This window comes from Armigeres subalbatus, chromosome 2 (assembly GCF_024139115.2).
Source record: "Armigeres subalbatus isolate Guangzhou_Male chromosome 2, GZ_Asu_2, whole genome shotgun sequence".
NCBI lineage: Eukaryota > Metazoa > Arthropoda > Insecta > Diptera > Culicidae > Armigeres > Armigeres subalbatus.
The window spans coordinates 218909336-218934142 of NC_085140.1; the positions used below are offsets into that span (position 1 = coordinate 218909336).

At 40.4% G+C, this 24807-nt stretch overlaps 1 protein-coding gene across 1 annotated transcript in view; it reads left to right on the forward strand.

Moving 5' to 3' along the window:
- Positions 1-24807, forward strand: part of LOC134211682 (putative phosphatidate phosphatase) — a 116131-nt gene that overhangs the window by 48211 nt on the left and 43113 nt on the right. The gene's annotated exons all lie outside the window — the stretch shown is intronic.

The following is a 24807-nucleotide window of genomic DNA, read 5'->3' on the forward strand; positions in this document are numbered from 1 at the left end:
CCATACAAACAATTTACCCAACGCTGAGTTCAGTTTACCCAAAGCAGACCTTATTCAACTCAAAATTGAGAATATTGAATTTACTCAAATTTGGATTATGGTGCTGAGCAATAAATTAAATAAATAAATAAATAAATCAGTAAGTGGACGAGGGAAGTTGAGTCTCCGGAATTTGTGACAGTTTGTTACAGAAGAGTCCCGGCTTTGGTTGCATCGATCTAGAAAAAAAACTTGATTGCAGTTTAACAACAATTTGTTTACACAAAAATGGCCGCTTCTCCAATACCAGAAGGTGATCCTTCAATCGAAACGTCCAAAGTATATATTTGCGTTTGTTCTATGACATCAGTAAAAGCATTAGTACTAGCTAGTGGCGCTATTGGCATTCAAAATGTTTTGTCGATACATTCCTGTATATAAATTTGACGTGTAACGTGCGTCAACTAACAAATTAACACTTATGAAAGTATATTAGTAGTTATGATTCAGTTTCCTTTAATTTTTTAACACTCCTGATTTCCCCAGCAATTTATTGTTGAAAATTTTCAAATAAATATAATGTTGCTGCTAAGAAAAGTGCCGTAATATGGATTGAGTTCAATGAATATATGACCTATTCTTAAACAAACAAATTTGCATTCATTTTCTAGAACACATTATAACAAACTATGTGGCTGAGATTGAAAGCTTTTCGAGGTCAAGCTCTACCCAATCACCAAGCAAATGCCACAGTTTTCGAATACCTACAAGACAAGTATCATGTTATTTAGAACTTTCAGTGCCCTGAATCGCACCGTTTGCAGTCCCACAGCCAGTACTTACGACACTGAGACGCCTATACAGAACCTGTGTCATAGATTACCTATTTCATCCGTGATGGATCCTTGCGACCTCCCAAAACGGGCACCATTCCAGAGCATTATCTGTCGTCTTCTAGGGGACTAGCACTCAACTCAGTTACGCTAGATGCTTCTGGATGTCATCTCAAAGTTTCCTGTCTTCAAGTCATTCCGGCCCTGGGGCCTCATTGCGCATCAGCTCTTTCGTATGACAGTTTGCATGGTTTTCGTTTCGGAGTCAGGATGCGCAATACCACTGGTTTGAATCTGGTGTGGATTCTCAACACCTCCCAGTTTTGCATAAAACATCTGCTTCAATGGCACCTCAGATTCACTGTTCCTACTTCTTCTTCTTCTTGTTGGCATTACATCCTCCACTGGGGCATTGCGCCTCAGCTAGTGTTCATAAGCCTTTCACGGTTTTAACCGAGGTTTCTAAGCAGTTTCATTTTTAATTCGTTTCATGAGGCTAACAAGATGCTGTTTTATGCCAAGAGTCGAGAAAATTTCCACGAAAATTTTCTAGACCGGACGGAAATCGAACCAAGCCACCTTCAGCACGGTCTTGACCCTGGAGATCACCACCAAACAGAATCACAACGCCATGTTCTGATTGATGATGCATACCGGCATTATCGACTTCAGAATTTCGTGACGCTAACATCCACTCAACCACTATCTGGGAGTTAAACTGTGCCCAAAACTATCCGTCATCAGCAATTTCCAGTAGCTACACCGCCGCGGTATAACCTAGAGTGACTGAAGCAACCTGCGCGCGCACATCTCGAGACAGCGTGGCCGGAAGGGATGAGGTCGATGGGCCCCTCTTGAGGACTGCTGCAATCAATAAAACAACCTTTACAACGCAGCGGAGAACAACGTCGATTGTGGACGAGGTCGACAGAATGATTGGTTCGACAAGATACTGCAGACAGATTCTGGAGAGAGGACGCAGCGCGGCGGTCGCGCAATACCCGGCGAACGTGGAACGTTAGACGGAAGAAGAGACAGCAACGCCGCCTTTTCAGGAGAAGAAACGCCGCCTGGAAGAAGCGGAGTGCGAGAGATGGAACAACTGTGCCGTTCTCAATAAAGCAAGCTCTATCAGATGCTCACGCATCCCTCGAGCTTTGTGACGCAGCAGGAAATGTGCAGGGATAAGGATGGGAGCATCTTGTCGGACGAACGATCGCATGATCGAAAAGTGGAAGCAGCACTACGAGGAACATTTAAATGGTCGAGTACGGAGTAACAGATAGTCAGAACTTGGGAAACTGGACAGCTACCGGAGGATTGGAAGGAAGGGTTATATGTCCATTCTACAAGAAAGTTGGGTGTGAGAACTTCAGGCGATCACCATCCTTAATCCGCCTACAAAATGATTCGAATCATCTTCTCGTCTGTCACCATTAGTGAATGAGCTCGTGAGAAGTTATTAAGCCGGCTTGTTGACGCCGCTCGACAACGGACCAGATCTTTCTTACGGCATCACAAAATGTCGAAGCAACAAAAGTTGGACTGGTGGTGAAGATCGAAGACAAAGTCCGCTTATGGGCGGAACTCGAGCGTGACAGGGCGCCTGAGAACCTGTGAAGCAATATGTTTGCGGCGAAGAATGAACCACGGGCTCACGCTCTACGGCGAACCCAGAATCCAGAGATATAAGCCGGAAGAGATGGCACAGCGAGTGGGCCGAACAGGTAAAAACGACTTGGCGAGCTTGGGCGCATTCGAGGATGGAGAGATGCGGCATCGAACCGTGCATTTGGCGTCAAATTATTTGCTCAGTGTTATCTTTTATATATAAACTAAATAAAGTTGAATGCCGTCCTATCCACGAAATTTAACTCAAAACCGTCAAAGCTGGACTATTCACAGGTAATCCTGCTTTGACCGAAAGAGTTAAATTCCGTGGAAGAAAAGAGACAACACTTTACTCAGTCAGGAAGTTAGAGTGTATTCATTGCTCGAATAAGGGGAGGTCTAGCACTCCGTAGGAAAAATAGCCCCCTAGAATTTGAAAAGTTAGTTTGCTGGATATCAATTTTCAACATATAGCATGATGAACTACTGGAAAAGTTTGAAGACAAAAGAGTTATCTCCATATTCACTTATCAAATGAAATGGAGGAAATGAGTTTTGTTTCTCATTTCGAGATAGATCCTATTGGCGGTGAAATTTCACTTGGTGTTTTATGAAAAGCCAATATCGAGTTTGAAAGCATCGAAATTGACTTGATATGAACACCAACGGAGAGCCACCAGAATATCAATCAAGCAATCGTGATACTTTGCCAGCGACAAAGAACATGTAGTTAACCATCACGGACTGGAGTAACAATTTTCCAGCAGGGTTCCACTTGCATCAGCATGATAATCTCCATTCCAATCAGCATCCGAAGGATTTCATCACAATCAGAAAATTCTCATTGGAATCTCTACGAATTCCTTTCAGAATCTCAAGTATTTCACGGAATCCAGAAGAATTAATAGAGTCACTCTTCGGAATCAAGTTTCAAGTGCGCTTTCAGGCCCCACTCATACGGAAGCAACGCAGCTGTCATTTTTTTTCCGCATGCTGCGACGCAGAATGGTAGTTGTGCGCCGCCTTCGTATCAGGTGTGCCCAAATCGCAAACACTAACTTTCGTATGAAATATAACGAGATATCCTTTGTGAATCTGTGGATACCTTTTATAATACATAGAGAATTTGCAAAATCTCGTAATTTGAAATCCCCGAGTCGTTCAAAGATTTGTTTCGGAATCGTTCGAGATTTGCTTCAATTTCTTGACGATTTGTTTCAGAATACTTCGACGATTTTCTTCAATCCTTCAATATTTAATTCAGTCTCTCAACGTTTTGCCTCGAATACCTCAATAATTTGCTTTGAAATCCTGAATTGCTTCGGAATCATTCGACGATTCGTTTCGGAAGTTTGCTTCGGAACTCATCGAAGATTTAGTTTGGACACCTTCGACGAATTGGTTCCGAATCATTCGACGACTTTTTTTTTCGAAATCCTTGATGATTTGCTTTGGAATCCCTCAGAGATTTGCTTTGAATCCTCGACTTTGCTTCAACATCCCTGGAGATTCCTTCGAACATTCTTTACGGAATCTGGAGGATTAATTCAGTTCCTCGACGATTGGTTTCAGGATCCTGCGGATTTCGGAATCCTCGACGATTTTCCTCTACATCCTGAACATTTCACGAAATTCCAGAACTTTCGTTGGAATTTTGGAGGTTTTCCGACGGAGTTTCAGGAACATTCTAAAAATTATCGTCAAATTCTAGTACTCCTTCGAATTTCTGGAGAATTTTATACGGAACCTCTAGATGATTCTCATTGAAATCCCTGAAATATTTCCGTCGGATTCTCTGGAACATTCCCGTTCAAATTCCTGGAGGATGGAGGATATCTTAAAGATTTTCACTAAAATCCCTGGAACATTTCCATGGGGTCATTCCGTCGACATCCAGGAGGATTGAAATACCTGGAACATTCCATTCGGACTACCTGGAACATTCTGTCGCACCTGATAGATTGCCTTCAGAATCAGGTTCCTTCGGTATGCTTGAAGATTCCTTGAATTTCTGGAGATTCAATGGAATCACTAAGGATTACGCTATAAATTTGAGTCGTTAGCAATCATCGCTGGTAAACAAACACACTTCGATACTGTTAGCTACAACAGAAAGCACGTCTTGAGAAAAGAATATGGATGAGTGTGATTGATCCGCAATTGGCTTGATTGGTTGGACCAGCAGCTCACATTACCATAAGATAGCTTAATGGGGTGGTAAAATGTTCAAGAATTTTGAAAAGAAGCTCAAAATAAAAAAATAGATGGGGGGCTATAGAAACCAGAGTCATTTGTTTTGGATTCGAGCTTGTCCGAAGTAAAACTTCAGGAGCCCTACTAGTGACAGATTTTCTGCCAGGCCGAATCGATTAGAGTGCTATACTCGAACAAATTAATCAACGTTCAGCCTAAGTAATAAAGTAATATTAAAATTACCACTACCATCGCAATCACTGCACTAATAGAGCCATCAAAGGGATTCAAAGATCATTCAGAAGCATCAGTTTCTTCGATTACAACCTTCCACGACAAACAATTTGCAGATAATCTTCGCATGAATTATCCTCAACTTCTTTTCGGATTTGTAAGATGATGTGATTTAGTGAAGTTTCACAAAAAATAACTAATCCATGGAATATGCTTTGAATTACATACACATCTGCCAACAAAACTTAATTGAGAGGACAAAAATCAATAAACTCCAGTGGATGTAATCGGCTTCATGTAAAGCACTAAACTGAAACAATCAAATATGAGTAAGTGAAAGCATCAACTTCCAAAGAAGAAGCAATTAATGAATCATCCACTTACATTTAGGACAACAACCACTAAGTGTATATTTCTCCTTGTCGACAACCAGATGCACTTCATTGCTTGTGTCTAGCCTTGCTGCGCAATACCAACCAGCAGCGACCGCAAGTCCTACTACTTTCAACTTTTCTCTGGTTCCGCGCGATCAAGTTCGAATTCTTTGCTACGTATGCACTTATAGCAAACGCTATGGCAAAAAATATTTATAGGAAAAATAAGAATATGTCACCATTTTTCAAAACATCATCACAATGCTCTTGGGGATCAAACCGTGACAAATTTCTTTCCATTTTCTGAAACAACGCAGAAGAGGAGTAATTGTTTTATGTTAATTGTCAACTCGTTCACCGCAGTGACTTATTTTGATTTTTCTTCGTCGAAACGGCAGAATTGTTTGCTTCGTAATTGCCCGAGCAGCTTTCTTCATGTTAAAATTGGCGCTCTCACGCGATGTCACCTCTCTCTCGAAGCATCACATTGTTGTAGGGCCATGCAATTGCTTGAAGCAATTTGTCGTCATCCCCATCCATTCCATGGTAATGCCAGCTGTGAGGCAGTGGTGGGGTGTGACACAGATTTCGTGTAAAATTATTTGGGAAGAATGTTGGACTGCGTTTAATTCACTTGTTTCGGAATGGTAACGGAGAGTGGCATTCGCGAGATGGAATTTATGTGTTTCTCGTTACAAATGGGAACAATTTCAACAATGCCATATGCCAATCAATGTGGCAACCATATGTGGATATAGCGTTGAATCTTGGGCAGGATTTTGTACTTATAATTGTTTGTGAAATTTTGAAGCATGGTACATTGCTTTTCAAATCACAAATGTTACTGCATCATGTTGAGGCATGGTACTATTTAACACTCATAATTAGAATGTCTTACTTTTGGTAATTTGTTTTATCTAGATCTCAACTGAACAATGTCTTGCAATTTAAATTTGGTTTGTTTATCTAAATAAGATTGTTATCGAATTTAACAGAAATAGATAAGAAATTTTTCGTTTATTCCGTTTATTCTACATAAAACTTTAGCAGTTTGAAAGATTCAATATTTTAAAGTATTTCCTAAAACAAATCTTTCATTTGTTCATTAATATTATACAATAAAATAGCATTTGTGATAATTTCCCAGGTTGTAAATTGAATTACTTTCGCTACCTCAAGTAAAATAGGTGATCTTCCTTCCTTATCGGTGGCAGGCTGATAGTAACATAATTTTAGATTACGCTTTACAGAATTGAAAAAATCAACAAAACACAAATGTTACAAATTATGCGAGAGGCAGTGTAGCAGATAGGAAAAAACATCATCGGTAGAAACAACAGATGCTGTATCAACCATTTCTTGCTTCACTCCACCGATGTTGGAATATTATTACTGTTGATTGATTTTTCACTTCCGATTTTGTCTCTCCCGATTTCATCACCTTTTCGATCCGGCTGAGTGCCTGTCAAGAATTTTGGATCTTTTACGACAAGAAATCTATATATAAAAACCAATCTATGTATGTATGCTAACTACTTCTGAACCACTAGGAATCCACCCATTAATTTGCACTTCTCTATCCTCAGGGAAGTTAACAAAGTGGAGGTCATTTAGGAAAGGGAGGGGTTTTGTTTAGAAAACGAACAATTATGTACTTTCATCTCATGACCGATTTCAACCAAATTTTGCACATATTCACTATGGAAACAATCATATGAGAGATTTTGGGAAAGGGGGAGGGTCTGGAGGGAGGATATTTTCAGAAAACGGTAATTTGAAGTAAATTCTGAACCCTGCCAGATTTCAACCAAATTTAGTACACATTACCCTAAAGAAAGATAACAAATGGGGTGGGGCGGTCATGTAAAAGAGGAGGAGTATGGGGGAGGTTGTCTTTATAAAACAGCATGTCATTCTCCCAACTTCCAGTACCTTATCAACAAATATTGATACTATTCACTAAGAAGTCGATCACATGGAAGTGTAATTTGGGAAAGAGGGAGGGTCGGGGAGGATTGTTCAGAAAAACAGGCAATTCAGTGTTTCTTTTGACCAGCTTTTCATCCAAATTTGTACACACATTCTCTATCCTAAGGAGAAAATAACAAGGGTGGGATGATCATTGGGAAAGGGAGGTAAGGGAAGGGTTGTCTTTAGAAAAAGCAATTCAGTGTAACACCCAACTCCCAGGACCAATTTGCACAATTTGGTGCACAATTTTCTAAGGAGAAGATAACAAAAAGAAGGTGGGAGGGTCATTTGGAAAAGGGAAAGTTATGGGGGAAGGGTTGTCTTTAAAAAGGCAATTCAGTGTAACTCGGATAAATTCCACAGATTTGGTACACTTATTCTCTATTTTTGATGTTTATTGAAAGGTAGGGCCAAACAAAGTATAAAATATATTGATACAAGGTTCATTCTATAGGCGGTAGATCTACCTCTTGGGTTTCGTGCTACAGCATTGGACATTTAATTCTAATTTACTTTTGATCCCTAACGACCGGATACATATAGTATTAATATCTATATATCTGGATATTACTGTATGTGACATATGTGATTTGTAAACAAAATTTAAACTTGATTTCTGCATCAATAGCACTCCCGCAAACTATCCCACATACAGGTAGGGAGGTTTCGCTATGTTCGTTTATTGGTTTGCGTGGGTGTCATCATATTTGACAAATCAGCGTATGCATCTTTGTTTAAATCACACGTCATTTTGAATAATTGCCGAGATATATAAAACTCAATGTTTGTATGTTTGTGTGTGTGCTCAGCCTTCTAGACCCATTATTGTATTGTTTGATTATCGATCAATTCAACCATTTATCAGAAATCATGGTTTAGCGTAAAAGCAATTAATGTGTTTCTCTGGATGGTGAATGTGATCCCTTCTTTAAAAATAGACGTTTGCTCGAATAAGGCATCGGTGGATGTTTTCCTTCTTTAGAAATAGATTTGCCCGGAATATGGCGATTATGGATTCGCTCCCTTTTCCAAAATCAGTCAATGTTTTTAGTAAATCTGCCTTCGTCAAATGATGAAGTATCGATAAGATAACGCAATTATCCTGTTGACCAATTGGTTTATTCATTTCCGATTGTGAAAAAACTGCCAGATCAACTGGCAATTCGAGCAAGGCCGGAGTACATAAAGCTAGTAAGGCATAAACAGTTTTCATAGTTGTGAAATAAATTTAAAAATGTAAATAAAAAAATCCGACTGTTATTTGTATTTTACTGACCTTTGATTTTTTCAAAATTGTATGCGCGTACCCTTCAGAAAGGTATCGCCACTTTCTGCACCGTTTACTCGATTCTTATGTTTATAACAGTATTTCAAGCAGTTTCTCGAAACACCCACTATACAGACAGGTGTCCCTCTTTACGTGAGTTCATTCATAAAATGTCAATCAGTGTAATTTCTTACATTTTTGGGGTTAAAATGACTACCGTTCAAGATTTTTTGAATTTGCAATTGAAGGAACAAGTAACTAAGGGAAAAAAGGGGTATGAGAAAAAAAGAATAAAACAGGAAGAAATAAGGAATTAAATAAGTTTTAGAAATAGTTCTTTCATTGTTTACTCTCACTTCTCTTTTTATTTATATTTTCCACCTCTCCTTCTGGATTCTTGCTTCATACTTTCAACTTCTTACATCTCATCTTAGATCTCATTTTTCTTGCTCACTTTTTAACTTCTTTTTCCTTCTCTCTGCTAACTTCTTCTTCTTCTTCTCACTTCTCCTTCTACATCTCACTTTTCCTTCTTACTCATCAATTGTCACTTCCAACTTCTCACTTATTATTCCTTATGTGAGGAGTGAGACAATGAGACATATTTCATTCCTCATTTTTCACTTTTCACTACTCGCAATCTGAGAAAAAAAAATCAACTATTCGGCCAAACGATGGCATACGACCAAAAATGGCCTCAACATTTTTCAAAAATGGCAACAACAACTGTAGTAGAAATACGTAGCACCAGGATTAAATCCAAAGCAAAATGAAAAAAATCTCGCTCATCATCTCTATATCAACTCACACTGTTACGAAAATTAAATGATTCGGGCTACTCTATGATGAATTTCTTTTTATAAACCTAAATTGAACCACTAGTAGTGGTACGCCTTTCTCGCATTTAGCCAAGATACCAACCATATTGGTTTGGTTCACCATTTTCTTTATTACTTTTGAACGCAATACCAATCGTTATCAATTCAGTAGCGATCAACAAAGGCTATACCACCTGAATGAATTGTGACAAATTTTATATGAACTGTATATAAATATTATAGGTTATTATTAGTTTTAACATCGACTCATGATACACATTACCTCAATAAAAATTCAATTGGATCTGAACTAAAATTACAACTGATCCTGCAGCACACGTAAATACAGACTCACATTGAACGGATCCGATACTCCAATAGCCGCGGTGGCATTGGTGAATTATTCCACATCAACAGGAAATAATTTATGCTGATAATATCCAAATTACAGGAACACCCTGTGAGCACATTCATGCTTTCATTTTCTTTGTAACCAAGAAATGATCAAACGAATCACGGCATGTTTGGCACAACGTTTTGGAAAATAAAATTACAAATACTGCTAAAAATAAACCTATTTACTAAATATATTAGGGTAAATTGTTTTTTATGCTACAAATCCATGTAATGACACTTATTTCACTTTCGCCTTTCTCAGCTATAAGTTTACCGAAGAGAATACAGCTACAAGCCGTCATTTCGCTTTGTCCATTAAATCTCTCGGATGCAAATCGCTACCAGGCGGTATGATGTCATGCGACTACATTTATGCTCCCAGGTTTATCACTGGATGCAATCAACAATGATGTACTGATTACAGATTTTAACGATATACTGGTGAGGTCCACTGATGTAACTCGTTGCTAGGTATGTGATAATATCTTACTTGTGAACAAGCATTAAAGTTTCCATAAATTTGAATAATTTTCTTGTAAAGGCTACAAGAAATGTTAAACAAAACTGATTATATTGGATACATTATCTTCCTTTTCTCTGGTGTTGGCATTACCACCAAACTTATACTAACTATACTAACTTATTTATACTAAATGATTTACTACTCTCAAAAGGCGTTTGATCTTTTTCTTACAATTCTGATTAAAAGCCTAACAAAATATGTATGGAGCTGAGAAAAATTTTAGATATTCATACCTTCGTATGGATCGCGTTTGTAAAATCGCGTTTTTGTAAAAAAAATGCAGTAGAACACAATGTTTTATTTTCTCTAATGATGTTTTCTGGTAGCGATGTTTTTGCGTGATATTTTTATCTATGAGAATAAGAGGATCGTCTATCACTCGCCAAATCTGAATGAATTGATCATAAATAGTTAGTGCCTTATTTAAACAGGAATCGTCTAGTTTAGACTTGGTTAGGGTATATGAGGGTCTCCAGAAGTCTTTGAGCAAGGCGTACGATTACCAATCCGGAGATTTGAGCTCGATTCTTGGTTCGGTCTAGGATGTTTTCGGGTTGGACATTCTCGACTCTCTGGGCATATGTATCCATTGTCCGCCACAAGATACATTCTTATGCAATGGCTTATAGAAAAGCTTGTCCCCACCCCTTGGGAGGAGGTCGCATGAGACGGAGGACAAAAAGAGTTAGAAAGGCCGGTCAAGATGGCACTGGTCCCCAGCCCACTTACCACAATCAGCCAAAACAAAAGAAATGGTTCGAACAAAGTGGAACCAATGGCGAATACTCGGAGTCGCTCTTAATAAAATTAAAGCATAAATTTCACATACCAAATTAAAAGTGTTTAATATTTACTTACATTCTTTCAGCCAAACCTGGGGAAGTTTAATTTGTGTGTGTCAGTGTTGAAAGTGTATCCCCGGCGATGGAACGTAATGCCTGCCGGGCAGACCGATGAACTCACAGCAATCTGCCGGCCATCCACAGCTGCCGCTTTTGCCACATTCCGCCGGGCGATTGGTGTGTTGGCGGTGAAAGATGGGCCTGTCGTGAAACAACGGATTACTTCACTGCACCACAGAGCATCACATATTTCGGATTGCTTTATCTCTTCCCACCGATCTAAGCAATCCGTCTCTCTATGCACTGCATTACGGTGGCATGTATCGGTGATGGAACTCAGTACTGGGCATTGGTGGCTAAAGGTGAATAAAATAATTAGCCGTGAATTCTCTACTTTGGGTGCTACCTTGCCCCAGCCCGCCACTAATCACTTGTCCACAGGTTTCACCTTCACGTTTCTTTTGCCGGTCAGGCACCGTAGCACTAACTTTGACTTGATTGTTGCAATCTGTTGCTAATCACGCGTGCTGCCTGCTAGCAGTTAACCGACAACTCAACATTTGTGTCGGTGCCTTCGTCTCGGCTTTGATGGTAGGCTAATTCTCTTATCTCTTGGGGAAGTGATAAGAGCAGCGATTGATAATGGAGCAGAGATCTTTGGATGCTGTGAAGTCTGGGCAGAGAGTTACTGATGTCGGTTTATGGTATCTCTATGTGAGGATACCAATTGGTTCGTATGTAGAACTTTCAGCTCGTAATCTTTCATAGTCCCTTTCTCAGTTGGATGTGGACTCTCTCAACGTTGTTCTCATCTATATTTGGACTTTATTCGTGTTCTGTTGTGTGTGTATTGTACGTGTGGTGTATTTAACATGGTAAGTTGATTTCTCTTCAATTAGTTAAAATTGGGGTACATTGATGCCCTCCGAGCCGTTAGGTGTGCAGGTTACAAGCTTTCAATTAATAACTGAGGAAATGCTAATAGAATACTGAAATGCTAATAGATTGAAAAGGCAGGCCATGTTCCAGTTGGAATGTAGAGCCATTAAAGAAGAAGAAAAAGATATATATAATAAGTCCACTCATCAGCCATTCTACTTTATCACAAATATTAAAACTCCTATATAAATTAGTGAGTTAAACTCATCCCAAACGATTTTTTTCGATACTTTATTGATGAGGGCTGTTCATATACCGTGGACAGTTTAGGGAGGGATATGGCGGTGTCACAGTTCATACAAATTATTGAAAATTTGTATTATCAATTGTCCATGCTGGGGAAGGGGACGGGTCAATAATACCTACCTGGTTCCTATCAAAAGGGCTGATGTTATATTCATTCATCAATATTTGCCAATTAAAACAACCTGTTTGAATTTCCTTCTACACATTAACTCTATTGCATATTGGTTTTCGTTAATTTGACTCTCGAAAACTCATTCCCATCACAGGCATTCACGACAAATTTATGACCATGTTCGAAATACAAACCAATTGCCCTCGCTACCTGTCCCTTTTCATTTTGTATTTACTACCGGTCGGCATAAATGTTAAAGCCTCTCTTATATTTTAAGGCACAGTTTAACTAAGCCGTCGGGTTGACGAGACAATGAAGCACTTATTCGTGGGCCACAAACAACCCGCCACGTCAAATATTGATAGTAGATAAGCTCAAGACACTTTGCAACCTGCTGCCACTATAATTCGTCGCGCGATACAGTTCTTACTAAAAAATTTTAACAACACTGTTCCTTTCTCCTTTTCCACTTGGTTGGTTTCCGATTTGATCTTTTCTCCTCGGACAGCCTTACGAACGGGGTTTTTCTGCGACGATGTCACTCGTACCCGTTCCACGATTCGACCGTCACGGTAGGTTAATTGACGTAATCGTGTTTCCACATTTGAATTAATTTGACTTCTTTATTCTAACATCTCAGAATTGGATGCTGTACATTTAGGCATGGTGCCCATATTAGTGGTAAGTAACGAAAACGATGAATCCTTCATTTTATTTCACTAATCTAATGGAACCCATAAGTGCAAGGTAAAAGATAGTTAATCGTCAACAGGTACTCCAACTAACCAATATGACGAAACATTATCCACTGTTAGGCCGAGTCACGTTACAGTATGTCCACAAAAATGCGAAAATCCTACCTCAGTTTCAAATAAGCTTTTTCGAAAATGAAAAAAACAAAATTTTATTGTAGGAATTCGTTTATTATTTTCTATGATCGGCCACCAACTATGTCACTTATTTCTCGAGTGCACTTCCAAATGGGTATCGGATCGAGTAGCATACTTTGAATGTAGAGTGTAGTCATCGGTTCCATCCTTGCAAATTGAGGCTTTCAGGCGCATAACACTGGGGTGAGAAGTTCACAGTCTAGCTGAACAGACTGCCCATAGTACGATAATCCAAAGGTTCAAGTCCGGCTGCTAGAGGCCAAAATGTCCCTTGCCAAAATTCATGATTTTCCTTCAGTTTGAGTGCTCGTGGTATGACATGGCTCCGCTTGTTGGAAAAATGATCGTGTTGGTGCTCAAGTTGGCTTTTATCCATGGCAGAACGTATCCTTCAAAATACCTCATGTAAACCTCTGGTAAACTTTAATCCAGTTTTGATAAATGAGCATTTTCAAGCCATTGGACAGCAACTGGCCCGAAACCATGACTCCGCTGGATGTTTTGGTGTAACTAAATTTCACCATCTCTGGAATCCTCAATCTTCTTCGCGAATAAAACCTGTCTGTACGTGTGTAGAGATGGATCGATGGATGAACATTTCTCATCAGATACGATGATGATATGCCTCTTTTTAATACTGATACCAAACGTTCGAGGCTCAGCGCAGTTGTTTGATTCGTCCGTTATAGGTGGCGCTTCACTCTTGCTCAGATCAGACATTTCAGAGTCATTCATGGATATGATGTGCATAAGTAGTTTTTGAAATATTGGCTTCTTAGCATTTCCGGATCGAATCTGACAGGCTTTCACCTCACTTTGTCTCTCACTGGATCGCATGACTTCGATTGCGAGGGATTCTGGACGCACTCTCCGGTTCCAGTGACGTGTCCATCAAGAGATGAACGTTGGATACGTAAACGGTAGGGCATCCCACAATCGTTGCAATTTCTTTTACGGGCTTCGGGCAACACCCTTCGACAGTCAAACTCCTTTACGTACATTTTTTCTAACTTTTATTACCGTACAAACCACTGTTTGTTTACGTCGTCCCAGGTATATACAGATAGACTGATTAAAACACACGTCATAAAAATGTTAAAAGTTGCTACCAAGTACAGTGAAAATTTTCGCATTTTTATGGACCTTTCTGTATCAACCTCCGATGGTGGCAGTAAAATGCGAATAGCTTTAGATAAAGCGGATCCACGACTTCCCATAACCGATGCATGACGCATGGTTTTGAATAATGATTCTATGCTCTATAACTCTCATCTCTCCCAGCTTCTCATAGTGGTACCAACATTTTTCTATATTCAGAGTCAATCAGTCATTCTTTGTCTAAATTATGCTTTCAAATTCCATAGACATAAAATGTTGAATATAAAACTTAAAATTTTCCGAATAAAAATGTTGTAGCAGGTTGTATCCGAGACACGACCACCAATTGGGTTACGTAAAGTGTAAATTATTTTTACTAAAGAGTAGGACTGTTTACAAGCGCTAGTATAGCTCTGTGACCATTGTTGATGCATCGTTGCGATTGTAATTCAGTCAATCAAATGGATATATTTTGCTTTTTTTTTCTTTTGTATGACATAGTGGAACCCAAAGAAAAATTCACCCAAAAAGAGTGAGTGAATCGACCGATTGTCACACCCTCCTTATATGAATTTAACACAGGCATTGACCGATCAATTCCGAATAAAAATGTACCATTGGATCAATAGTTGATCAATCAATTGATCTTACTCACATAATGTACAATATACTACAGAATATTGTTTTTTATAGTTGCACATCGTATCCATACTGCGGATCCTAAGGCCTGTCACAAATTTCGGACACGTGGATAATGTCCAGTGATTTGTCGCTCATTAATGAATTTGATTAAAGCTGAAACATGCTGAAAACATCACATAGAAATAGAGATTCACCTGTTATAAAATGGATCTGTCAGTGGTCTGTGAAATTTTGAAAATTCGCGTTGAAGATCGGTGTCAGATTTTGGTGGACAGGCTTATACGGTAATATTACTCTAATATGACTATACTTTAGATTGTTGTTGTTTCGTTTAAGAACAGAAGATTTAATATTAAACCACTTTCGAAAAAAAATCTTTTATTTTTCTTCGGCGCGGTTCGGAATACAAAAGCGTCTGACCATTAGGTGGACCAGCAACGTCCTCGAGACTGAGGATACGCGGAGGATGAATCGGTGGGCGATGGGCGAGTAACAGCGCTCGGCAAGACAACTCTCACTACGGTTGCCGCATGCAACTATCTTGGTTACCATCAGCAGATCACCAAAGACGACCTACGAATTGCTCAAAAGTACTACGCATTCGGAAGAATTCGGGATGGCGATACGCAGGAAACAGCAAAGGAGAATCGTGCTCGGGAATATTGAGCATACAACTAAAATCGTGTCGGATCGCTTTGAAACTGGATTGCTGTGGAAGACAGACGTTCACGGTTCCGACAGCTTCCAATGGTCCTGCGAAGGATGAAGCAGCTGGAGAACAAATTCGACAAAATCCGATGCCGCATAAAACGTTTGCTATCAAATGAGGAGTACCAGGTACACATATCATCAACTCGGCGCAGTTTGTGAGAACCGGAACTAGAGGAGCTTACCGCACATTAACCAGCATCAGCGATCATCCATCGCAATTACGTCGACGCCCATTTAGAAGCGTGGTACTGTGGAAGCGGTGGTTAAGCTGGCAGGAGGTTGATTCGGTTCCAAGAAAGCATGATTCGAGATCCGAACTGGTGTCTAACTCGTCTGCGTTTCTAGGAATCTGTGAGAGGAAAGACAGGTACACTTCGCCGGGACAAGCAAACATCTAATGAGAGAGTTTGAGAGTAATTTGGGACCTGAATGCGCTGAGTTTCGTTCGACAATGCACCACGAAGATTTGCACCCGTACCTGCTGGTAGAAAACGACCTCAAAACGGCTTGTCGCAAGTTGTGGAGTTTATCGATCCTCTAGGGTTACTGTCGCAATTCATCATCCACGGCAATCTCATTCAGCATCTCTGGCGCCCATCTATGGATGGGATGAAGAAATCGATGAAAATTTCTGGGCGTGTGTAGCGGTGGATAAATCTCTCCAGAGGTCGAACATATCCGGATTCCTCCATCATCTCGAGGCGCCAGTTTCGCCAATCGATGTGTGAAGTTCGACTCTTCACCGATGCCAGCGAACACGGAGATGGTTACGCAGCCTGTTTGGAGGGTTATTGAGAAGAGTACCCCGATAAGGGGTAGTCGATTTCCGTTTGGAGCTGATAGCCGCTCTAGGGCGTGAATTAGTGACAATTCTGGGCATGCATTCGTACCGATCGCTCCGCACAGTTTTCAGGATTCGGATTCCTGCACCGTGTGTGCGTTGCCTTTAACTCGGATCAACATCGCTAAACAATTCGTTGCATTAGTCGGCGAGATTCAGGAGTTGACGAAAGTGCCAGACTAGCGATGGAATCCACCACTGAACTATCGCAGACGTGTGACGAAGTGGGTCAAGGCCCGCCGTTACAAGGGGGAGAATGATTTGGCAGACCTCGTTCCTTGCAGCCGCAAGATATGTGGCCACGCATGAAGTAGTACTCGAAGAGACCAACGAAGAAGCTGGGGGTGCGCAGGGCGATAAACGTCGAACAATATCCAGCTGGCGAAGCTTCTGCGAGTTACAGCGATCGGGATAACTTCACCAATCTATTCCTTATCACAATTATTCCTATCGAGTTGCAGAGAGTTTACTGTATCTTTGTCAATCGCGATAGCAACTCAAATTGCCATCTTGCCCATAAGACAATACTTTCCTAATTTATGAAATTAATCTTGTCAGCACTATTTATATTTGAGACTTAACACGACCACTTATTTCAATTATTAAATTGCTGTCATTAAAATATCATTTACGATTGCACTACATCGAATAGTGGTTGAGAATCTCGCCACAGAAGCATTGAGGCCTTCCCACTAAATCCCCAGCCGGCTTAGCGCACTTTCTGTAGCACCGGTGCGACCCCTTACATAGACACAGACAGGCAGACAGACAGCTCTTTAATGAAGCTGCAGGCAAAGTGCGCCTGCTGAGCGCTTCCTAACTAATCCCTCCGGAGATGGACATCTTTCGTATTCGACAGTTTTCTTCCTCTAATCGGCATCTTACGCTTAACTCACTTTTATCGGCGAAGAAGAACAATGAAAGCTGAAAATAAAATAAACACGACTCATTAAAGAAGTATGTGACTAGTGAGCCGCATGCAGATGCCTCTGAAGATGCGGGCTGCAGTACAATCCTGGGTGGCTAACAGATTCGGTCAAAAAGTCGCAGAATAGGAATGAGTTGTCCGATGAAAACTGAATTAATGGGTGGGAACGAAAGTTCAAATTCTGTATCGTTATGATCTTTGCAATTTTTTGATAGCACAGAGAATCTTTATCGTAATCGTCTCTCAACCTTTAGGGACTCACCAATGTTGTAAAAATATATAACCCATCGAGAAAATAAAAAAAACATAAAGTTTAAAACAAAGTTCGCAAAAAACTTGCATATCGTTTGTCAATAAAGATTGGACCATGCTGCATGCAGTCCTAAAGGTTAATATCAAACTCTGGGTTTATTTTGTTTAAGTATTACTTTTTTCATATTAGTATCAAATATGCTATAGATTTTGAATTAAAGAAAGATAGAAACATGTTATAATGATGTATAAGATACTAACAGGTTGTCGAAAAGTTTATAATAATAATGCTTTGATTTCCTTACCTCTTCCCTTACACCGGTTTAAAGACCATTCTTAAAATGAAAACACATTTTTTATAGTATTAGATCTATGTAAGTTTTGAATGGATTTATTGAAAGACATGTTAACTGATGATTTTGACTACTGGTTCATTGTATACCATTTTCCCCTATTTTCTCAAAGGAACAAGCCGCAACTATTTCTTGGAAACATATTTTTGCCTTCTACGGATATTACCAAGAATCTCAAAATAATAAAAAAACTCGGTCCCAATTTTTTGTCACTTTGGTACGATTCTTTTTAATTTATTGCTCTTCCATACGGTTAATATAGCACTTTATAGGAGGTAACATTTTCGCTATACACACGAGATCCTTTATACAACTTGCATCTTCCTGTGTTGAGCACGTTGATTATCGTCGAATTCAACTGGTCCTCGGATGATTTGATAAGTAACCAAAGCAAAATGCCTTCGCCCGGTGTCCGCAGTCCCGTGATCGCCTCCACAGCGCTATTGATAGGACCGCGATAGTGGCACAATCGTTTGTTATAATTCCTGACGAGATGCAGTTTGTTTCCCTTGGCTGGTCCGTGCACAGCGAAGAGAAGATGAAACCGCCCGACATGTGTTGCTTGCTGTTTGCTGTATTTTTACGATAAAGACCGTGCCTCACCATTACTACATATCCTTTTGAGCCGGCTTTGAAGCGTGCTTTCCAAAATCCGGCCAGTGTCTATGAACCGCATGAATGAGACGATTTCAGTATGCCTTTATGTCAAAAATCCGTCAAAACAAACATGGTGCTACTAGCTAAATAAATCCAAATAGATCTGATAGCAAATGCGGTGCTCGGAGATTCCGCTTAAACCATATTTATTTATCCGTGGATCGTCAGAGATTTGTTCTCCATGAAAGAGGATGAAGATGGAATCAACCGTTTAATTGAATAACATCTATCGACCGGGTCATAAGAGCAGAGTTCATGAACCTTCTAGCTGGATCTGAGCTGTGACGATACGGGCTCACGACGATATGTTGATCATGATGCAGTTGAAACGATAACATCGAGAACGTCTTATAAGTGCTAAACACATAATTACCAGGAGAAAGTTGAACCTTGGCTCGTTATGGAAACTTATCTAGTCAAAATTAAACTTGAAAGTGACATTGAAAATAATTGACATAGAACTGGTGCTCATAATCTGCTTGCAACTCTGCTAAATATTTTATTGAGTGTCTTATTTAGTTTTATTGAGTTTAATTTGGGAATTTTTATTTTATTTGAATTTTTAGAAAAATCTTGAATATAATTTTCCATTAAAGCCTTGTATTTCCCGATAGACTAAAAAATATTGTTCTTGGTGAATCGACAAAACAAACGGATGTTACGACACTTTGATTCGATTATTGTGACGAATTAAATATCGATAGTTTGAAGAATTGAACGTCTATACTTACTTCAGGATGAAAGTAAGAATGAGAACAGAAATGAGACATCTTCATCATGCATTTCTCACTTTTATATCACTTCTCATTTCTTGTCTCTCACTTCTTAAACATCATGAATCACTTTTCACTTCACTATTTTCATGTATAGAACCCATTCGTAAAAAACATTTACTACTGCATGACGTTGATCGAATGATATTTTCATCTATATGACTCATGTGTGTGCAAATATGTATATGTCAGAATGTTTTTGGACAAATGAATTTCTGCCAGGAAGTTGTTTTGTTGATGGTTTGTTCTGCCAAACACTTCCAAACAACTTTTATTTTGAGGGGTCACGTAGCGTAGATGTTCGTTCGCCTTAAAGCGAATGGTCATGGTTGTTGGATTCCAGCCCCCATCGAACCCTCGTCAGTCGTTGGATATGCAGCCTAGCGGTGGCGGGTATTGGGGAGCGCCTATCGTATGGACTGCCTGATGACGACTGACAATTGATTCTTCCTCAGGCATTCCTTCCACCGTACCTGGATAACTGGCAACCGAACAATGCGCAACTTGCATTGAATTCACGACACTGGACAAATGAACACAATGGACTCACTGAGATGGACCAGACAACGACAACAACAATGAATAATGGAAAATCTTAAATAGATTCTGTGGATTCTGCAGAGAATAAATAGATTTCGAATATGCGGCAATACACAAGGTGCCTACTAAAAAAGAAAGGAATAAAACAAAATTAAGTTTATTTTACATTATTTTGTTTTGAATCTTCAAGAAGTAGGTACTGTTCTCAATCATTTGATTCTTTTAGAATCATTCAAAAGTCTTTCTGAATAATTCTGATTGTTTCAAATCATCCATCATAAAAACGACGACTTGAAAAATAATTTATATAAATCAACTGAACAAAGTTGAGTTGAAGACAGTTCCGAACCAAGGGAAATTTGGTCGGCTTTAAGCTAGATCTAAGGTCCCACGTACTTTAACGTTAGTTCACATACCTAGAAGTTGTCTGCAAATTTCATCATATATGGACGAGATTTAAAAGATTCCGTTAAATTGGAATTCGCTCGATTTAAAATATGTACAATCCGGCGGAAATTCCGAGAACTACTCTTCGACAACCAGTATAAATTGGCCAAGATTTTTTCCCTTTCCGCGACGAAATTGCTTGAGTCCCTTTTTTGGAAGCACATGGGAGCAAAATCAATTGACAATATTCGAAGTGAGGCTATTCTAGCGTCATTGAAAATCAATTTCGATCAAAAGGAATTGAATAGATTTCACTATTGTTTGATATTTCAAATATTCAGGTTGGAAAGTTTTGATATTCGGCCAACAATAATCAAAATGCATATCTTAGGAGATTAAAAAATTCCATTTTTATATTGGAAGATGCAATTTTTCTTTTCCTTCGTGTTTTTGTCTCTTCCATTGAAAAATGTAATATTTGTAGTTCAGTATTTTTCCACACTAACTTAATACAATAGAAAGTTATGGAATGTGATTCACTCTAAAATATTCCACTTTCCAAGGAAAATGAAAATAAAGCCTAAGCATTTTGGAATTTCCACAGCTCTTGAATTTTATCACAAGGTTTTTTGACTTGTCCCGTTTTTTCGAAATGATCTACAGCCTAGATAGAGACTTATTCACCAGAAATCATTGTGAATCAAATTTCATTAAAATTAAATAACAATTTTTTGATTTTTCACATGATTAATTTAATTCAGACCTATTTAAACATGCTTTTTTCAAAAATAAAATTTTAATATATTAAAACATGATCTGAGGAAAGCACTGTTGCAAAAAGTGGATTCTACCATCGTATTTTTACCTAAAATGCTCAAAATTCATTGTTGGTAGAAACTATGAGCACAATTAAGTTTTAGAAGAATTGGATGAGGGAGGTGTTATTTGCAATACATTTTTGCGCTAACTGAGACCTACATCATATCTAAAAACATTATTTATTTTATTTATTTATTCTTGTCTTCGTCTTGAATTTATAAATTCCACAGACTGATTTCTAACTAAGGGTCTGTCTATTTGGAGAATTAAACTGAAAATAAACTTAAAGTGACATTTTCAATAATTATCGAATAACCCTGCTCAGACATGATTACTTTTCGCGATATCGAATCATTTTGCATCGATGTCTTATAGGAATTGCTGGTAGGGAATGGTGGTCCGAAACTTTTCCCAAAATATCCAAAGCCATTAGATATCACCTAACGAAGCAAAACCAAATCATCGTTCATCGCGATAAATTCTTCTCGACATCCACGAGATATCACGCACTTCCACCAGTGCCAACCAGATAAATCCACTACCTCGTTGCAGTATTCCTGCGACTCCGAACTCTCGACGTGTACAACACGCGTCGAAGTCGGAGCTCGCCTTAACATTGGGCATTACAAGACGGTAGACTAGCCCAAGAATACGCGCAGCAGCTAGTGGCACTTCGAACGAAGAGCAGCAGGCGCAGCGTCTCTTGAAGATGGCTGGAGAGATATTCGATCCGCATTGGAAGCACCGCAACCGCTGCACTAGGACGGCGTCCCCGGATCAGAGAAACGACTGGTATGACGGCGAACGTGAGCAGTTAGTGAAGAGAGGTACAGCATGGAAGCAAGATTAACCCACACGCACGAGGGCGAACGAGGCACGATATAAACAGGCGCGAACAGCAAAACTCGACTTTCCGGAGGAAAGCGCAGCAGGAAGATCGAGACCGTGAAGAAACGGAGCAACTGTACCCGCTAATAACGCACGAAGTTCTATGAGAAGTTAAACCGTTCGCATGGGCCGATGCCACAGCCTGATATGTAAGGACATAACGGAACCTTCTTACGAACGAGCGTGAGGTGATCCAAAGGTGGCAGCAGCACACGAACACACCTGAATGCGATGCGCAGACGAAGATGGCGGTATGGTGATGGACTATGGGAGAACGCGCAGGATAATTCTACGGCTCCGGATCTCAAAATCAGGAGGAAGTTGGCCGCTGAAGAACAACAAAGCCCTGGGGTTGTTGACCAACTTCGGAGAGCTATTTAAACACGGTGGTGAGGCACGGCTAGAGCGCTGCACTGGTCATTACCAAGATTTGGGAGGAAGGAAGTTTTGCCGGGGAGGGATGGAAGGTGTCAAAACCCATCTACAAAAGGCGATAAGCTGAGTTGTCACGCGCAATCACATTGCTGAACGCCGCCTACAAGGTACTCTCCCAATTTTATGCCGTCGACTAACTGTCCAAAGGAGTTCGTAGGAGGCAGTACCAAGCGTTTTGTAGGTCGAACGCTCCACCACGGACCAGGTGTTCGCCATTCCTCTACGCAGAAATGCCAGAATACAACGTGCCCACACATCATCTATTCATCACGACTAAAGCCGCATATGATACAATCGATCAGGACAGCTATGGCAGCTAATGCACGAACACGGATTTCCGGATAAACCCAGCACGATTGAGTCAGCGACGATGGATCGGTGATGTGCAGTTTAGTTTCAGGCATTCTGAGTCCTCTGAAACCCGCAGAGGGTTAGGCAAGCAGTGTTATCTTTCGTGCTATTCAACATCGCTTTGAAGGTAATAGAAGAGCAGGGATTAACACGAGGTGGTACAATTTTCAATAGTCCGTCCAGCTATTTGGTTTCGCCATGACATAGATATTATGGCACGTAATCCTTGAGAGATGGAGAGCACCATCAGACTGAAGAGGGTGGCTAAGCGGATCGGACTTGTCATCAACACGTCGAAGACGAAGTACATGATAGGCAGAGGTTCAAGAGAAGACATGCAGAGCCCACCCACCGCGAGTTGCATTGGTGGTGACGAAATCGATGGTAGAAGAATTTGTGGCCATCACTGGTGACTGCTGAAAATGACACCAGCAGAGAAATTCGGAGATATGTGGCTGGAAATCGTACGTACTTTGGACTCCGCAAGACGCCTGATCGAATAGAGTTCGCCGCCGTACCAAACTGACCAATCTACAAAACGCTAATTAGACCGGTAGTCCTCTACAGGAGACCGGACGATGCTCGATGGAGGACCAACGCGCACTTGGAGTTTCGAAAGGAAAGTGCTGCGTACCATCTATGGTGGTGATGGCGGACGGTACGTGGAGCGAATGAACCACAGTGCATCAGCTGTTGGAAACCATCCATGGTCACGAAAATTCGGACGACTGCGATGGGCCGCGTAGCCAGAATGTCGGACAGTAACCGGTGAAATGCTCGACAACGATCCGACGGGCACTGAAGGCGAGGTGCGCAGCAGGCAGGTGGATGATCAGGTGGAAGATGACACCGGGAATCCGTGAACTGCGTGGTTGGGACGTAGTATATGGACCGAGCGAATGGAGAAGACTCTTATATACGCACAGGCCAGTTTCGGCCTTAGTCTGAATAAATAAATAATAAATAAATAATATCGATGGAAAATGATTCGATATCTGTCAAATAATCGTTGCTCATGAGCAGGGTTATTTGATAATTATTGAAATGTCACTTTTGTTTAATTTCGTTTAATTATCCAATTGAGACAGACCAGCGTTTCTAATTCTACTTTTAAACACGGACGTTGATACATTAAAATCAAAAACATCACTAACATTATTAAAAAGTTCAACACAATTGTCAAGTGGGTTGTTATGCAACCGTAGGTAGGTTCTATGTCTTCTAACAAGGAAAAGGTCTGAGCTGACGAGAAGGTCATAAAATTGATGTTTCTCAAGAGTGAAGGGCTATCTACGGTTATTCACGATGAGATCAAACACTGAAAAGAATCTAAAAGTTTTTTCACCTAACTAGCTGCTGGTCAGAGCCAACGGCAGTTTCCGGAGGGCACACAAGACCTCTTTTCTCCCATCCGGGCGTTGCTTAGAAGGGAGAGTTTTCGGTGGGGTGGTCCTAAATAAAAAATATTGCGTTACCTTTTAGGTTTGTTTATTCGCGGGCTACGGGCGGTGGTAATTAGCAGCAGTGTCCAGGGTCCGTGACAGGCGACTCTGCGGACGCATAGATTTGCGGCGTCGAATGGCGGCTTGACGACGGCCGGATGGTGTTTCAACTGACCGTAGCACGCCAGAACGGATTTCACGACTGCTGAACGGCGGCCAATTTGTGGCCGATCGGTATGACGGCGTGAAGTAGCGTGGGCGGAGCAGGAGGGAGCTTGGTAGCCGTTGAATGGCGGCACGTTAACGGTTGGCTAGTGGCTTGTCGGAGAACGGCGATGGCGCGGTTGGCAGCTTCTGTAGTCGCGGAATCGGGGCTCGATGACGGGATGGTGTCTTCACCTGACACGGATAATAGAAGGCCGTAGCGCAAATCAGCAGTGCGCGTCAGAACCGTTTGACGAC